The 19,010-nt window shown below is 38.0% G+C and overlaps 1 pseudogene across 1 annotated transcript in view; it reads left to right on the forward strand.

Annotated features, from left to right (window-relative positions):
- LOC307055035 (cytosolic beta-glucosidase-like) overlaps positions 1 to 19,010 on the forward strand; it is a 157,950-nt pseudogene that overhangs the window by 34,841 nt on the left and 104,099 nt on the right. The gene's annotated exons all lie outside the window — the stretch shown is intronic.

Below are 19,010 nucleotides of genomic sequence, written 5' to 3' on the forward strand. Positions count from 1 at the left end.
TCTTGCACTGTTGGTGGGAATGTAAATTGATATACCTACTATGGAGAATAGTATGGAGGTTCCTTAAAAACCTAAATATAGAACTTCCATATGATCCAGCAATCCCACTATTCGGCATATACCCTGAAGAAAGCATAATTCAAAAAGAGTCATGCACCACAATGTTCATTGCAGCACTATTTACAATAGCCAGGACATGGAAGCAACCTAAGTGTCCATCGACAGATGAATGGATAAAGAAGATGTTGGTACATATATACAATGGAATATTACTCAGCCATAAAAAGAAATGAAATTGAGTTATTTGTAATGAGGTGGATGGACCTAGAGTCTGTCATACAGAGTGAAGTAAGTCAGAAAGAGAAAAACAAATACCGGATGCTAACACATATATATGGAATCAAAAAAAAAAAAAAGCTTCTGAAGAGCCTAGGGCAGGACAGGAATAAAGACGCAGACATAGAGAATGGACTTGAGGACACATGGAGCTGGAAGGGTAAGCTGGGATGAAGTGAGAGAGTGGCATAGACACATATACACTACCAAATGTAAAATAGATAGCTAGTGGGAAGAAGCTGCATAGCACAGGGAGATCAGCTCGATGCTTTGTGACCACCTAGAGGGGTAGTATATGGACGGTGGGAGGGAGGCTCAAGAGGGAGTGGATAAGGGGATATATGTGTATGTAGAGCTGATTCACTTTGTTATAAAGCAGAAAGTAACACACCATTGTAAAGTAATTATACTCCAATAAAGTTGTGAAAAAAAATATTTATATATATGTATAACTGAATCATTTTGCTGTATACCTGAAACTTACACAACATCATAAACCAACTATATTTCAATAAAAATTAATAAAAAAGAAAAAAGGATGCCATTAGCCCATTTTCATGAGTGCTAGGTTTAAATAGGTATTTAAAAGCATATATCAAAATGGAATTAATTTAAATAAGACATTTGAATTAAACTGACAGAATTGATTTACTAGGCCTAATTCTCATAATATATTTAGGGAGCCCATTATTTTGCTTAGTTATGTTGGACAATGAAAATCTGTAATTTGTGTTTGATAAGAAAATAATGAAAATCAAATGAGTGTTTATAAAATTCTTGGGTTGATTTGTTCCTAGAATTAGGCCAGAATTCCAGGACTTGGGGTATTTTGCGTATCACATGATGTCACTGGGAAATAACCAATAAAGGCATGGTGCTCTTTGTAATTTTCATGCATCAGAGGCAGGTAAGAGTTAAAGGGTTTATATAAGTCTTACAAAGGGTGTTTCTTCTGGGCAACAGCAGTTTGAATGTAGGGCACTTTTTGCATTTTAAGCACTGTTTGATCCCTTGTCCCATAGTTATGTAATAAGAGAACTTTATTATTATTACTTTAAAAAGGGAAACAGAAAAAAAGCCACTGGAAAAAAATGCTCGCCTCTAGGGGAAGAGCTTTCATAGTGAATTTTGTCCAGGAGCCATTGCCCCCTGCCCCAAAGTCCTGGAACAGGATGAATGTCCTTCTCACGGTACTGAGAGGATAGATGATGCTGAAATGCATCTCCAGAAAAGAGAACCAGCCCTGTAGTCATCAAGGAGGGCAGGGAGTCAAGGTGCGTTCCTAAAAGGACTATTTACTTTGAGATCTCTTCTTAGGAGAGAGTGTAGCCTAGAGTCGTAGGTACAAATGCTGTTTATCAACAACAACAATGAAACACTGCCTCCCAGTTTTAAGTGCCTCAAATCCCATAAACATCCAAGAAATTTTCTCAACAACACTGCCAAACAGGAAGACCCAGGTTTTTTATCATCCTCATTTTGCAGATAAGGAAACTGAGGCATAGAAAGGTTGAGTGAATTCTCTAAGGTCACAAAGGTAGTGAGGTGTAGAGATATATTAACATAAAGAAAATATGAATTGAAAGACCATTGAGCGTAGTCAGAGCACAGTCTTGGATCAGTTACACCAGCTTACAATTTTAGGTTCACTACTTACCAGCTCTGTGATCTTCTTAAACTCAAGGAAACCTCAGATTCTTCATGGCTAAAAGGGGTAGAATCAGAAGGCAGAAAGCATGTGATGGGGTTCAGGACAAGTTCTCGCTCTCCCAAAACATGGCTCTTTGGAAACTGAAGGAGTTTGAGAAAGTGGCAGAAACAGGAAGGTCTCTCTGATCCTCAGCCCCTGAAACAGGTCATAAAACATTCATGTGAGAGGTGTTCTCCCTATACCTGGAGGAAAGGCGCATTCTTATCTCAGAAGACAGAGGGACATTGAGAAGAATCTGAATAAGCAGGCCTTGCTAAGTTTCCCCCAAGTTAGCACATACTCCTTGACCTATCATATTTCTCCACAACTGTCTACTCTTCATCAAACCCAGCATAAAAATACTCAGGTTTAACCATTTTATCTGGTCTTCATTTCCTTACGAAGTCTCCCATGTCATGTAAAACTTATATCACATAAATTTGCATGCTTTTCTCTTGTTAATCTGTCTTTGTCAGTTTAATTTTCAGGCCCAGCCAGGGACCCTTAGAGAGTCAAGGAAAACTTTTTACCCTACACATGTAAAGTGCTTAGCAAAGTGCCTACCCCCTGCTGAGGGCTTAATACATAATAGCTATTATCATCATCATGATGCTTTTTCCAGTATACCATTCCGTCCTCCCAAATGGGGCTCAGATTAGCATAGTGACAATCAGAGGCTGAAGCCAGCCTAGATGAATGCAATGCTCTGATGGATGAAAAGAAGAGAGGTTTTCTTTCAAAGGCGGAGAAAAGTGTCTTTCAGTAGACGGAGGAATTCTGTGCATAAATGCCTGAATGCAAAGAGACTTAACTGAAAGATTAAAGAATAATTGCAGTAGAATAGCAGAGGCAAAAGCAGTTAAGACAAAAAGGACAGGTGTTAAACAGGACTACAGTGAATGAAGAGGGAGTCAGGAGTCTTTGTAGCTGAAGACATTATGATTATCAGAAAACAAACAACACAAGTACAGGGTTGGAGCCCAGAAAGTCAAGTCCCAGAACCAGGATTAAATTTCCTCTCACTATTTATTCCTAGAAGAATTTATCACTTCCCTGAATTATTGTCAGTAATTAACCTATAATCATGTTCTGTTATACATTATATTTGTACAGTCCACAGGTACAACACTCAGGCACGCTCATAAAAGTAACTTCCTAATTTTCCCCACTGTACCTTTACATTTACCTAGTGGGGGTAGTTCTTCCCTTCTCTTTAGAAGAAAACACAGGTGGGCTCTGTTTATCTGGTGTCCTTAAGTCTTATTGTGTACTGGATATATTCTTTTTTAAACTGAAGTACAGTTAATTTACAGTGTTGTGTTAGTTTCTGGTGTACAGCAAAGTGATTCAGTTCTACATATATATACATACATTGTTTTTCATATTTTCCATTACAGTTTACTACAAGATATTGAATATAGTTCCTTGTGCTCTACAGCAGGACCTTGTTGCTTATCTATTGTACTGGATATTTTCTATGTGTCCATTGGGACCCACTCTCCACCTTTCCCTGCTCTTGGCCCTGGGAGAAGACCTATATGGATGGCATTGTCCTTTGGCTTCAGTTTGGACTTGATCAACAGGAAGCATTAGCAGGAGATGGTAGAGTCCGGGTAGGAGGAGGGAGAAGACAAAGTATTTATTCTTCCTGTTCCCCCATCTACTGGATTGCAGTGGGTTGGCTCTACTAAAGAACCCCTCTCCTGCCAGGCAGCCCTCCGCAAGCCACTACTCTCTACATGCTTTGGAAGCCCATTCTGCCCCAGCACCTTCTGTGGTGCTGTTGACTTCCTGCTGCTGCAAGCCTGGAGGTTCTGCGCCATCCTTGTTGCTTTCCTCAGACCCTGCTCACACCATAGTAAAATGTCCCTGTATAAAACTCTCCTCAATTACCCAGTTTGAGCGCCATCTGTTTCTTGCTGGGACCCTGGCTGATACATATGGCCACTTCAGTTGCAACACATAGTCTCATTTTGGTATTTAGAATAATTAATCTATAAAATAGTTAAAACTCCAAATCGGATTTAAGGTTAAGTCCCTTTCTTAGCTCTATTGGAGGAGAGGGTGTGTTCATCTTCTTTTTTTCCCTGCTTCTCTGATTTCCGATTGTTTATCAAAGCTTCTGACCTAGTTAAACCTGGTTGACCTGGTTGAAGGCAATGTAATGAAAAGGAAAGTTCTGAGGTTGGCTTCACAGCATCCAATTTTGACAGATATTTAGATGATTCTTTTTCTCATGGACACATCTGTGGCTTCCAGAGACCTCCCCATGCTGGGCAGTATCTGAGTACAACAAATGCATATCTCCCCCAGCCCATCACTTTCTCTATTCAGCCTCAGCTCCCATCTGTTGAGGAAACGTCTGCTCTATAGAAGCATTTAGCTGCATTAAAGATGTTTGTTTTCAGGTTTTTGCCTTTTCTTAAGATAATTTTAATAACACATTTTTCCTCAAAATCCATTCTGCTTTATTTTCTGTTTACTCCAAGATTTAGTTAGAATTTTAAATAAAATCCAAGTGGATAGATTGGCTTATTCTTTGGTTGTTAAAATCTTCCTCCCTTCCTCCCTCTCTCCTTCCTTCCCTCCCTCCCTTCCTTCCTTCTTTTCTTTTTTGTTTAATTGTCAGAGAATGTAGCCTGCATGAGTTCTAATTGTGAATACTTCAAGGGTGTTTGAAAATAATTTTCTATTGCTGATTACCAATCTTTGTTTCTCTCGTTCATGTGTGTGTTTCATATGTATATATACACACACATGCATATTTACCTATATGTGTAAAGTCATACATAGACTTCTATCCATAAGAGAATAAGCTTATAAACTATATTAACCAAATTCTTTCTTTTTCAACTTCTGAGAGAGTTTCTCACTGTCTTAATTAAGTTTTCAATATATCCCAGCATTTGTAGCAGATTTTTTCTTGTATATTTCAAAACTCTGTTGTTAGATGCACAAAAGTTCATGATTATAGTTTTGGTGGACTATAAGCTTTATTAATATGAGCTTATTCTTTGTCTTATTTGATGCTTTTTCCTTGTATTCATTTTTATATCATATTAATATTACTAAATCTACTTTATTTTTATCAGTCCTTACATGTAAATATTGTTTTCCTCTTAATCTTTACCTTTGGTGAAACAGGACTGTTTAATGGATTTCTAATTTTTTTTTTTTTTTTCGGTAGGCGGGCCTCTCACTGTTGTGGCCTCTCCCGTTGCGGAGCACAGGCTCCGGACGCGCAGGCTCAGCGGCCATGGCTCATGGGCCTAGCCGCTCCGCGGCATGTGGGATCTTCCTGGACCGGGGCATGAACCCATGTCCCCTGCATCGGCAGGTGGATTCTTAACCACTGCGCCACCAGGGAAGCCCTGGATTTATAATTTTTATGATTACCAATATGGTTCAACTTTTTTCTGCCATTTTATTATTTTATGTCTTCTAATGTAATAGTTTCCTTTTGCTTTGTCCTCCCTCTCTTCTGTCCTTTTTCCCTTCTCATTGTATGTTTCTTTACTCTTTTTCCCATCTCCTGCAGTGTTTTCCAGTGGAGGTGCCGCTGGCAGTTGTTCTGGCCATTCCTTTGTGTGTGTGGCTGCTCTGTACTTAGCAGGACCTCTTATTGGCCCTGTCACTAAATATCAGCAGCATCCCAGTCACTGGCACAGTCAAAAGCACACGTGCATGTTTCCACATGCCTCCTTCTGTGACATGCCCTCCTACCTGCAAACAGGTGCTGACTAGTTTGGGACCTAGGTCTAACATTTTCCTTCTCTTTATTATCTTTATTTTTCTAACTTAACTTTTAGTTTTATCTTAGTAACATACGTGCATAGTTTAAAAACTCAGATAGTACTGTGAGAGTTATAATACCCAACAACAAAAAAGGTCTTTTATGTCACTCCTCTCTGCTTCTTATTTTCCCCAAAGCCAATGCTTTTGAGTCTTTTCACTTTTTCTAGGATTTACTTTATGTTTCTAAAGAGCATGCCTATACAGCTATTATTTGATGTTCTAGTTGAAAATATAACATATTGACTTTCTATTATGTCAGATTAGATTTTTTTTTTAGGCCTGCTTACAGTATCTGCTCACAAAGCAAACTTTCTCTTCTCCATTTTCTAATGTGAGTATTTGGGAATTAAACAAATTTTGTTTAAATTATCATTTAGTTTTTGCATCACAGTTTTATGTAAATATTGTGTGCAAGTGAGCCTAACATCCTATGACTTTCTTTTCTTGTACAGTTTTTATTTTTGCCTGAGAGTTAATACTTTGTTGTTGTTGGCTTCCTATTCTGTGATTCTTTCACTAATTCACCCCACACTGTCTGCCAGAAATATAAATTACTTCTTGATATGTTCAAACACATCACATACTTCATCCGTTTCTTTTGTTTTTATTTTCTTGGAGACATCCTTCTGGAACCCTCCATCCTCCTGTGCCGTGATAGTGAAATGCGTTTCCACTTGGTATGGTGGTTTTTCTTATCACTTTTGGGGCCCTCATCCCTTCTGAATTAGCTTCAGGCACAGGGCACTGTTTCTAGATCAGGGAATCTTTGCTCTCTACAACCTCAAAGTTTCACATAAAATAGTTATGTCTAATATTCTTAATGAATGTTAGTTGTAAAAATATATAAATGTTTTCATTTGAAAGTACATCAGGTCACAATTTTTGAATGGCAATTACTCGAATTTTTAACTATGTCTCCTCTTTCTTAAAAAATTTAATTAATTTATTTTCAGCTGTGTTGGGTCTTTGCTGCTGCGTGCGGGCGTTCTCTAGTTGCGGCGAGTGGGGGCTACTCTTCGTTGCCATGCGTGGGCTTCTCATTGCGGTGGCTTCTCCTGTTGTGGAGCACGGGCTCTATGAGCGCGGACTTCAGTAGTTGTGGCACGTGGGCTCAGTAGTTGTGGCTTGCAGGCTCTGGAGTGCAGGCCCAGTAGTTGTGGCTCACGGGCTTAGTTGCTCTGCGGCATGTGGGATCTTCCCGGACCAGGGCTAGAACCCATGTCCCCTGCACTGACAGGTGGATTCTTAACCACTGTGCCACCAGGGAAGTCCTATATTTCCTCTTTCAAGTAAAGAATTTGAAATCACTTACAAACATGGAGACAGCTTTTCCACATTTCTGTGAAGCAATGACATAGCAAACATCAATATTCCTATTTTATGTTAAGCATGCCACACAAAAAGCATTTTCCTAAGCACACACTGTTCCCATATGCCATTCTTGCTACTGGAGAAACAAAAATAAGTGAGTGACACCTGGACCCTGCCTTGACAGAGCTCAAAGTGCAAAGGAGGCAAAAGATGTTTTTAATGTTGACTCGACACTATGTGTTACTTGTCCAGTGTGTACCCTGAGGAGGGTGTGATCGTGAAGAGTTAGAGAATGCTCTTGAGAAGAGGTTGTAAAGTAATGTCATTTGGGGGTTTTGAAGGAAAAGTATATATACACACACACACGTCAGACACTTATTTAGTTTTTGCTTGATGTGATTTCCTTTGTGCAGAGGACTGAGGTCTGTATAGATCTATGTCCTCACAAAGGGCATTGTCATGGAAAAAGTGAAAGTGACATGACACCATTTGTAATGACGGCTTCTAAACCAGGTAGCCGAGGACCCCACAGACCCAATCATGCAGGTCCAGACACTGAATCTTCATCACAGGCAAGTTTGCAAATATGAGTTACAGTGCTTCCTACGTGTGTGCTCTGGCATCAAGAGCTGGCCACAGAAAGAAGAAAAAAGAGCAAATGGTTGCTTTTTGTGTAAATTTTTAGTTAGTATTTATTGCATTGAGTCTAGAAGACTAGAAAACTAACACTCGCTGGACACATACTGTCTGCCACACACTCTGTAGACACTTTGACTTTGGCTCAGTTGATCTTTATGAGAACCCTACAAAGTGGATATTATCCTCTCACTTCATATACAGAGAAGTCAAGTAGTGATGGAGCTAAAGCTCCTCTATGCCAGCTTTAGAGCCTGTGCTCTTTCCATAATCCTTTGCAGCCTTGGAAGTGTTTGATATTTTGATTTGTAGGTAATGTCAATATTTTACATTTTTTTTTGTGGGAATCCTTTCTCTGTCCTCATATGGTAAGAATTTCAGAGGCAATTTTATTTTCTTCCAAATTACTAAAAAAACAAAATACAGGAATTTGTCATTTTTGCCAAAGATATTGCAACAACCTGCTAATAACTGGTCTTTGGGCTTCTAGTGCCTTCTTTCTGCAATTCACCCCCGCCATTGCCACCGAATTATGTGTTTGCTTTTCCCTTATCAGAGCCACTGTTATAACTCCTACTCATCTTTCAGCACCTGCCTTAAAATGTTTTCTCGTGGGCAAGTCTACCTGCCTCCCAATGATGGAAGTAACTCTTGAGTGCTTGCTTCTTGGTTCTCCTGTAGTGCTTTTACATGATTTTAATATAGCTCTTATCTTAATGTAGTCTAAGACTTTATTTGTCTGATATTGACTAGACTGTGAGATCCTCAAAGGAAGGTAGATATTGCAGTTATTATTTGGGAAATGTGTAGAGGTGGAACAAAACATTAATTCACAAAGAAAGATTTCATTTTGTCTAAGACTCACCTAAGTTGTAAGTAATGAAGGAGTTTAAACTGTTGATGTCAATAAGGGTAGGACTGGGGTATCATGTTTTGATAGTCACAGTTATTAGCTATATGATATTGGAAAGTTACTTAATCTTTATACTTTTGTTCTTATTAGTAATAGTAGTACATTTTCTAAGGGTTGTCTTGAGGGGAAGAATGAGATGGCCGACGTAAGTTTTTGATATAGGAGTGATAGAAAGCTAAGGCTCAGTAAATGGCCCTTATTATGAACAATGAAATGTATTATAAGATTTGTTTGTTCAAAAAACAATTGCAGGCTTTGTGCAGTGGCAGTATCGTAGCCAATGATGTTTATCCGAGGCACGATTATTGCTAATTGAAAACTTTTCCCAAAAAACAATAGCCAAAAACGTTTATAATTTATGTGTATAGAATCAAAAATAAAACTGATATCCACATACTCATCATATTTCTAGGACCCCCTCTTCAGTACTTTCTCCTATCCCTTTTCCCAGAGGTACCCACTAAGATGAGTTTTGCATTTATTCATTCCTTCCTTTTCTTTATGATTTTAGCATGGGAGACTATATAGCTAAACAATTTCTTGTTTAGCTTTACATGTTTTGGACATTGTATAAATGGAAATACATTGTGTGTATTTTTTGCTTCTTCCCTCTCAATATTATATTTGGGAAATTTATGCATGTAGATACAGGTGTGGTTCATTCATTCTTACCCCTGTATAGTCTTTCATTGTATGACTATTCCATAGTTTATTCATTCGTTCATTGATTTGTTATCCTGACAAAGGAAATTTGGGCTGTTTTCAGTGATGGTTTTTGTTGCTGCTTTGCAATCATGGTTATATATGTCTCTTGTTCTACATTTGTAGAAACAGGATATATGGTGGTATGTGAATTATGGGGTTTTGATATATGTGCTTCTTCAACTCTACTAGATATTTCTGTATTGTTCTCCTACCAGCATTGTATAAACATTCTTGCTTTGCAACAGTCTCTCTAATGCTTGATATTGCCCAACTTTTAAATTTGTGCCAACTGTGTGGTTGTAGAATAGTATGTCATTGTGGTTTTCATTTGCATTTCCCTGTTTTTTAATGATCTCCTATGTGTTTTTAAATATTTACTAGCCATGTTTTTCTCATTCTGTGAAGGAACTATTCACATCTTTTGTCCATTTTTTTATAATCTTATTGGTCTTTTTTTTTTTTTTTTTTTTTTGCGGTACGCGGGCCTCTCACTGTTGTGGCCTCTCCCGTTGCGGAGCACAGGCTCCAGACGCGCACGCTCAGCGGCCATGGCTCACGGGCCCAGCCACTCCGCGGCATGTGGGATCTTCCCAGACCGGGGCACGAACCCGTGTCCCCTGCATCGGCAGGCAGACTCTCAACCACTGCGCCACCAGGGAAGCCCTGGTCTTTTTAATTGAACTATCCAAATACAAATGTGGATCTGTCTATCTTTGCAGTTCAATCAGTATTTGCTTCATGTATTCTGAATCTCTGTTATTAGGTGAATAAACATTTAAGATTGTAAATCCCCTGAATATATTGACCCCTTTTAATATTATTAAATGGCTTTCCTTATACCTGGTAATATTCTTGCTCTGAAATCTACCCTGGTATTAATATAGCTACTCCAGTTTTCTTTGATTAGTGTTAGCATGGTACATCTTTTTAATCCTGTCACTTTTAACCTTCTTTTGTCTTTATATTTAAAGTGGGTTTCTTATAGGCAGTATATAGCTGAGTCTGGTGTTTTAACCGATCTGATAATCTCTGCCTTTCAATTGGGTTGTTTAGATTCATTCATCTTCAATGATATTATTTACATGGTTAGGTTTAAATCTACCATCTTGCTATTTGTTTTCTATTTGTCTCATCTGTCTTTATTCTCTTTCCCCTCTTTTTATCTCTTTTACAGATTATTTTTTTTTTGTTGTTGTTTTTTGTTTTTTGCAGTACGCGGGCCTCTCACTGCTGTGGCCTCTCCTGTTGCGGAGCACAGGCTCCGGACGCACAGGCTCAGTGGCCATGGCTTACGGGCCCAGCCGCTCCGCGGCATGTGGGATCTTCCCGGACCGGGGCACGAACCCGTGTCCCCTGCATAGGCAGGCGGACTCTCAACCACTGCGCCACCAGGGAAGCCCCAGATTATTTTTTATAATTCCATTATATATTCTTTTGGCTTTTAGCTATAACTTTTATTAATTTTTTAGGTATAAGTCTTATTTTTTTTCTAATATATGCATTAACTAGATATCACAATATTTTACTATTCTTTGTGATTTAGTTTTTAGTATTTTCTGTTGACCACTATTATGCCTTTTTTTTTTTTTTTTTTTTTTTTTTTTTTTTTTGCGGTACGCCAGCCTCTCAATGTTGTGGCCTCTCCCGTTGCAGAGCACAGGCTCTGGACGCGCAGGCTCAGCGGCCATGGCTCACAGGCCCAGCCGCTCCACGGCATGCGGGATCCTCCCGGACCGGGGCACAAACCCGTGTCCCCTGCATCGGCAGGCGGACTCTCAACCACTGCGCCACCAGGGAAGCCCGCCTTCTTTATTTTTTTAATTAATTTTTTTTTATTATTTTAGCCCTAGCATTTTTTACATTTTATTTATTTATTTATTTATTTATTTATTTATTTTAACATCTTTATTGGAGTATAATTGCTTTACAATGTTGTGTTAGCTTCTGCTGTATAACAAAGTGAATCAGCTATACCTATACATATATCCCCTCATCCGCTCCTTCTTTAGCCTCCCTCTCACCCTCCGTATCCTACCCCTCTAGGTGGTCCCAAAGCATCAAACTGATCTCCCTTTGCTATGCAGCTGCTTTCCACTAGCTATCTATTTCACATTTGGTAGTGTATATATGTCAATGCTACTCTCTCACTTCGTCCCAGCTTACCTTTCCCCCTCCCCATGTCCTCAAGTCCATTCTTTACATCTGTCTGCGTCTTTATTCCTGTCCTGCCCCTAGGTTCATCAGAACCATTTCTTTTTTTTTTTTTAGATTTCATATACGTGTGTTAGCATGCCCTAGCATTTAAGAAAAAATTTTTTTTGGCTTTGCCACACGGCACGCAGGATCTTAGTTCCTGGACCAGGAATTGAATCCCTGCCCCTTGTAGTGGAAGTGTGAAGTCTTAACCACTGGACCACCAGGGAAGTCCCTATTATGCTGTCCTTGATTTTAAGCTATTCTGATGTTCCTTTTCATATTTTTGAAGGAAAAAGCTAATGTTCTTTAGTTATTGAGTTCTAACATTATTGGTCAAAGATTGCCGTCTGTATTTCTCCAGCTTTTTGAAATTTATGGCAACTTTATTTATGGACCAATTTGTGCTCAGCTTTCATGATGTTTTTGTTTGAATGAAAACAATGTATATTTTTCAATTGTAGCATTCATTATTGTGCAATGTCATATATATCAATTAGATCAAGTTTGTTAATAAATGCTATCCTTATTCTCTCTTGTTTCAGCTGCTGAGAGAGGTTTTAGTATCAAGGTTATTCTAACCATGTGAAATGAGTTGAAGAATTCTTTCTTTCTTACTTTTTGGAATAATTCATGAAAGAGTAGAATTTATTGGTTTTGTTCTTTAAATGTTTGCTAGAACTTGGGTTGATTAAAACCCAAGGTGGAGTTTTGGGTTATGGAGGTGGATTTGTCAAGTTTACATTTCAGTTGTGTCAATTTTTGCTTCACATGTTTTGAAACCAGATTCTTAGATGTGTACATATTTAAAACAGCATTGTTATTATGTGGTGACCCACCTTATCTCTAGTGCTTTTTTTCCCTCCTTGAAGTCCTTTGCTTTTTTGGGGGGTGGATATCTTTCTCTATATTTTGACTTTCAATGTTTTTATATTCTTATGTCTTAGGTGTGTTGGTTAACAGTATATCACTGAATTTAAAAAATATATATAGTCTGACAATCTCTGTCTTCTATCTGGGGTGTATAGCCCATTGACATATTGTTATAAGTGATTATATATCTTGTCATACCATCTTATTTTATGCTTTTATTTTTCTTATTTCTTTGTTTACTTTTTATTATTTTCCTGCCCTCTTTTAAATGTATTTAGTTTTCCTCATTTAGCATAATGTTTAAGAGCATGGGCTCTGGAATTCAACTGTCTGAGTTAGAATCTCAGCTTTAGTACAAACTGATCTAGGCAAATTAATTTAACCTCTTCATTTCTCAGTTTCCTTACCCAAAAATGGGGATAATAATTGCAGTTACTCATAATATTGTTGCGAAGCATCAATATATATAAAAAGCTTAGAACAGAGCCTGGCACAGACTTGATATATATGTGTTGGACTTGTCTTTAAAAAGAAATTACATTTTTTTCTTTAAGTGCTTACCCTAGAAATTTTAACCTGAATATAAAATATAACAAAGTAAAATGTTAATCAATATCTTTAGTCCCCTTCTAGACAGTATATGAATCTGAGAACACTTTAACTCTGATTTCTTACCTTGGTGCTCATATATCTATATCTATATCTATATCTATCTATCTATATATATATATATATTCTTTTTTTTGGGCCCAGCATTTTAGTTCTATCTAGTTATTCTTTTTAATTCTCACAAAACAGACATTTTATTGTTGTTTTATACTTTAATAGCTTGTTTAGATTATCCACATATTTAATAATGTCTATTTTTATGCCATCTTTTCTAATGTTTAATATAATTTCTTAAATTCATCTTCATGCTAACTAAAGTTAATATAGCAAAATAATTTAAAGAGTCATAACAAGACTGTTTCAGAAACCATTAATCCCTTGTTCTCTTCCATGTTCCTCTCTCTAGAAGAAATCCCTTTTAATTCTTTTGTTTAATCCTTTTGGCATTGACTTCTATATCTTAAATATAATGCTTATATTACTAGTTTTTGAGTTTTTTTCCTGTTGTAGGCATAATCTATTGACTTCTCCCTGTGAAAGATGAAGATTTACCCATCTGTCCACTTTTTCTCCCTCTCCCTTCCCACTTTCACCACCCTCATGCACAATTAGAATGGGAATAATTGCTAAGTTGTTACAAAGTTTCAGTTTTGCACAATGAAAAGGGTTCCAGAGATGGATGGTGATGATCGCCCAACAATGTGAATGCACTTAATGCCACATAACTGTACCCTTAAACATGGTTGAGGTGGTAAGCTTTATGTGATGTGTATTTTACCCCAATTAGAAATATTCTTGTCAGCTAGAGGGTGTACTGAAATGTGTGTAGATTAAATGAAGAAGCGTGGGTGGGATAAAGATGAAACAAGGTCGGCAAAAGTTGGAAACTGCTGAAGCTGAACCAGGGGTATATGGGGCTTCACTGTACTATTGTGCATGTTGACAATTCTCTAGTAAATTTTTTAAAATTTGAAAAAATCAAACTAAATATTCTAGTAGTATAATATTCTTGAAGAAATATTTCCCATAGCCTATGGGAAATAGGCTGGTTTCCCAGGGACTGGTTACTCCTTGGGTTTGCTGCACAGCTACATCATTCCACAGATTTCTTCTGCTAGATTCTTCATTTCTTGGATCCTGGATCTTTCTCTTTCTTGTTTTACATCATTGTTTTGGAGAAATTTATCCTCCAGTAATATCCAATGAGAGGAAAAATTTTTTCCAGTGTCCTGTGAGAGCTCGTATGTCTGCTAAAATCCTTTTCCATTCTCACACTTAATTAATGGTTTGAGAGCTGAGTTGTGGTTACAAATATTGAGGAGTAATTTCTCTCCCACAGGCTAGCTGCTTTGTTGTCTCTTAGGCAGAGCTTGTTGTTATTCTGGCACTGTATGTGAAGACCTTGCATCATCAGACTTATGTGAGCATCTTACCACAGGCTTCCCATTTTGGTGAGCTTTAGACTTTGTCTCTTTTCTCCCTTGTCCCACAGGCCATTAAAATGCAAGCTTACATCATCTGGGCTTCTCAGATGCTCTCAGGACAAAAGCCTGTATCGCTACTCACTTACGCTTCTGAATTACCTCTCACTTTGATTTTGGGTTCCCTAACATCCTGCCAGATCGATGGCACATTTAACAATACATTTCCCATATTCCATCCAGCAATTGTTGTTTGAAGGATAGCTCAGGATATGTAGTCTGCCTGGAAATGGTAGTCTTGTTCCTCATAAAGAACAATGAACTTTTAATATGTGGACATAATTACATCTTGAGAAGATCCCTAATGAGCAAATGAGTTATTAATATCATTCATTCAGGAAAATTTACATTCAAGTACTAATGAGTACTTGCCACTATATAAATTTTTTATTTTTTTAAAGGCCATTGTATATTTTTAAATCAAAATTTCACTTATAATGGTTAATTTGCAATTCATATTCTAGTTCTCATAGAAACAATGTTGTTTACCTATGCTTCATCTAGTATACATCTAGAATGAGCTACTCTACATAAGTACATTTTCCTGCTAAATGACATTTACCTCTTGAAATTGTCAAAACTTGTTTTAAGCACTTCAGATGGACTGTTTTCCAAAATGTGTAAGTCACGTTATGCATTTCTTAGGCTTCATAAATTGAGTAGCACGGGCATCAGTTGACTCTTCCTTCATTAGTCAGTCATTATTACTAAAAGCAGTGTGGTCCAATGGAAGGATTTGGACTTCAACATCAGACAGATCTGGAGACACATCTTGGTTCTACTTCTTACTAAGAATGTGATCTTAGGCAAGGCACAATCAGTGATGTGGCGAAGCCAGCTTGTACTGGCTCACCAGTGCCTACTGTTAAGTTTTCAGCAATTTTATGAGCTAATTCTTAAACACAGCCAGCATTAAAAATTCAATTACATAAACTTATAAGTAAATGATTTATATTAAAAAGGGGTAATAAATACTCAAAATCCTTACTTCCTCAATATTTTACTACGTTTATTATTAGCTATGCCCTTGAAGCTGTTTAGATTTCTTGTATCTGTGTAGAAGAAATACTATATAATGATGTGCCACTGCCCATCTTTTTGCAACTCTGCCTTCAGTGCTGTCACATTGGTTGCTTGAAATTGGTCATGTGTAAGTATTTATACCACAGATATTGGCAAGTGCTACAAGTCAATATTTGATATATTGTTTTGTTGGTTGTCTGGACCTAAGAAAGTTATAGAAAAAATATTAATAATACAGAGTAAATGACTGTGTCATGTCTGTAACTGTTACATTGTGAGGAGGACAAAACATTCAAGGAAATATTCTTCCGCTGTTTGAAAACTATTATCCAATTCAGCAAAGAAGCTGCTCATGTCACTAATGAACAAGTGAAATTCTGGTACATCTTTGTTATTTTCCTTTCATTGTGCTTCTTAATTTAAGCAAAGATATCAGTCAACAGTCATGTGAGGACTACTCACATTTGTCAGATTGTATGTTGCAGTTTGGCTCCCGATACAAGAGTTTGGCAAAAATCTAAACAAGACTTGTATGAGAATCAATTGGCTATAAGGAATTTACAGTAAAGAGCATTGCATATTATTGCTTGGAGATGGTGTATTACACATCCTTTATATCAATAAAATTTATAATAAACATATATACATATAGGTGTATACATTTTTAACATATAGCCACTTGTTAATATTTACCAATACACTATGCCCAAACTCTATGAGATTAAGCTTCTTCATTTATTGTAAATCTATTAACCCAAACTATAAGCACCATGCTTGACCAAAATTGCATTTTAATATTCATACCTATTTCATTCCAAGATTGAATACCAGTATTCTTTTTCTTCTTTCCTCTAAACCCTATATACAGACGTAACTTGAGAGCCATTGGGATTTATAAAACTTTTTGCCTCTATTTGACATGGCTCCAGAGTACAATTTTTTTTTTTTTTTTTTGTGGTACACGGGTCTCTCACTGTTGTGGCCTCTCCCATTGCGGAGCACAGGCTCCGGACGCACAGGCTCAGTGGCCATGGCTCACGGGCCCAGCTGCTCCACGGCATGTGGGATCTTCCCGGACTGGGGCACGAACCCGTGTCCCCTGCATTGGCAGGCGGACTCTCAACCACTGTGCCACCAGGTAAGCCCCCAGAGTACAATTTTTAATATTCATGATTTCTTTGTATAGATCTTTAGTACCCTACCTTGATATCAACTGTCATTTTTGCTTTTGTTAGAGCTCCTTCTTTTAGCAGCCTCTCCTATCTCCTCATGGTTCTCTCCCATAAGTTATAGCCCAGGTTGTCTTTTTGTTGGTCTGGAGACTACATCTAATCCTATTAGAATCGTGCAAAAAATATGAGTAAGTAAATGCTAAATGAGGATCTAAAAAACTTTTCTATAATTGCTTAAGTCTATTTACTCTAGCTGTGACTTCCTTTCTTACATGAAAGTCATTACGAACTATTTTAGGTATATAAAAAGGATTGTGGATAATGTAATCAACAGCCTCTCATATACCTGTTAGCCAGCTTAAGGAGTGAAACATAAGAGATGCAAAGGGATGGGCTTCCCTGGTGGCGCAGTGGTTGAGATTCCGCCTGCCGATGCAGGGGACACGGGTTCATGCCCTGGTCCGGGAAGATCCCACATGCCGCGGAGCTGCTGGGTCCGTGAGCCATGGCCGCTGAGCCTGCGCGTCCGGAGCCTGTGCTCCGCAATGGGAGAGGCCACAACAGTGAGAGGCCCGCGTACCGCAAAAATAAATAAATAAATAATAATAAAAAGAGATGCAAAGGGCCCTCAGGCTCCTCCTTGTTTCCCTTTCCCTCCATTTTCTACCCAAAGGCAACCACCAGCCTGAATTGATCATCCCCAGGCATGCTGTTGTATGTTTACCTCATATGTATATGTTCAGAAAATCCATGTTTTGTTCTACATATTTTGCATAAAACATGATAAAAGTACTGTATGTACTCTTTTTAAAATTAATAACCTTTATATTTTAGAGCAATTTTAGATTTATAGAAAAATTGAGCAGAAAGTACAGCGTTCTCATATATCACATTTCTCCAATTTCCCCTACTGTTAACATCTAGCATTAGTGTGGGACGTTGGTTACAAATGATGGGCGAATATTGATACATTATTATTAAATAAAGTTCATAGTTTATGGGTTTTGACAAATGTATGATGTCATGTATCCACTATTACAGTATCATACAGTCCACCCATGAACAAGTCAGGGTTAGGGGAGCAGACCCACAGCACAGTGGAAAATCCGTATACAGTTTTAGTAGTTTCACTTCCTTAAAAATCTCCTGTGCTCCATGTATTCATTCCTGTATACATTCTTTTGAATCTTGATTTTTCGTTGTTGTTTAATATTATAGTTTCTAGGATGTCTTAGTCCATTTGGACGGGTCTAACAAAATACCATAGACTAGGGGGTTTATAAGCAACAAACATTTATTCTTCACAGTTCTGGATGCTGGATATTGGGGATTAGGGTGCCAGCATGGCCAGAGGGCCCTCTTCCACATTACAGACTTCTTGTATCCTCATGGGGCAGAAGGAGCTAGGGAACCTGGTGGGGTCTCCTTTTAGGAGCACTAATCTCATTCAGGAAGGCTCCACTCTCATGACTTAAGCACCTCCCAAAGGCCGCACTTCCTAATACCATCACATTAGGTGTTAGGATTTCAGCCTCTGGATTTGAGGGGACACAAACATTCAGACCAGAGCAGAGGGGTATGTATGCTCTGATTCATTCACTTCAACAGCTGATTAGTGTTTCCTCTCTATGGATATACCCAAAATTAATGATCCGTTCTATTGTTGATAGGAAATAGGTTGTTTCCAGGATTTTGTTATTACAGAAAACTCTGCCTCAATAATCTCATATAATCTCTTTGTGAAAATACATGAGTGTTCCTCTAACGTATGCCCTTAGAAGTAGAATTAGGGAGTCATGAGATTTTTAACATTACTCCTTTATACCATGAAATGGATTCTGACTACCATTTTAAACAAAATTTCTATGTGAACAGGGACTTCAAATCTAATGTAATTTTTTACCTTCTGTCCCTTTAATGTGTGGCACTCTCTCTTACCTCTGGGCTTATTCTGACCCTGGCTCCTCTTTTTAAAAATTTCCCCCCCACTCCCACCTCTGAGAAATTCACCTTGGTGAGTCAACATTTCCTTTAGATTTCAGTCTAGAAGCCATTTCTCTAAGAGGCTTCGGACTCCTGCCCACATCTGGATAAACGCCCCTCCCTGGCTTTCATGAAACGGTCCTTACGCTGGCTGTTTTATAATCGCGTGTAAGTTCTCCAAGGACCTGAGGCACAGCAGAGTTCACCATGATAGCCACCATGCTTAGCATAGAGCCTGACACATTGCATTTGCTGAATTAAGGGAGGTATGAAGGAATGAATGTAGGATA

The sequence above is a fragment of the Hyperoodon ampullatus genome (genome assembly GCF_949752795.1).
Source record: "Hyperoodon ampullatus genome assembly, chromosome: 1".
In the NCBI taxonomy this organism is placed as follows: Eukaryota; Metazoa; Chordata; class Mammalia; order Artiodactyla; family Ziphiidae; genus Hyperoodon; species Hyperoodon ampullatus.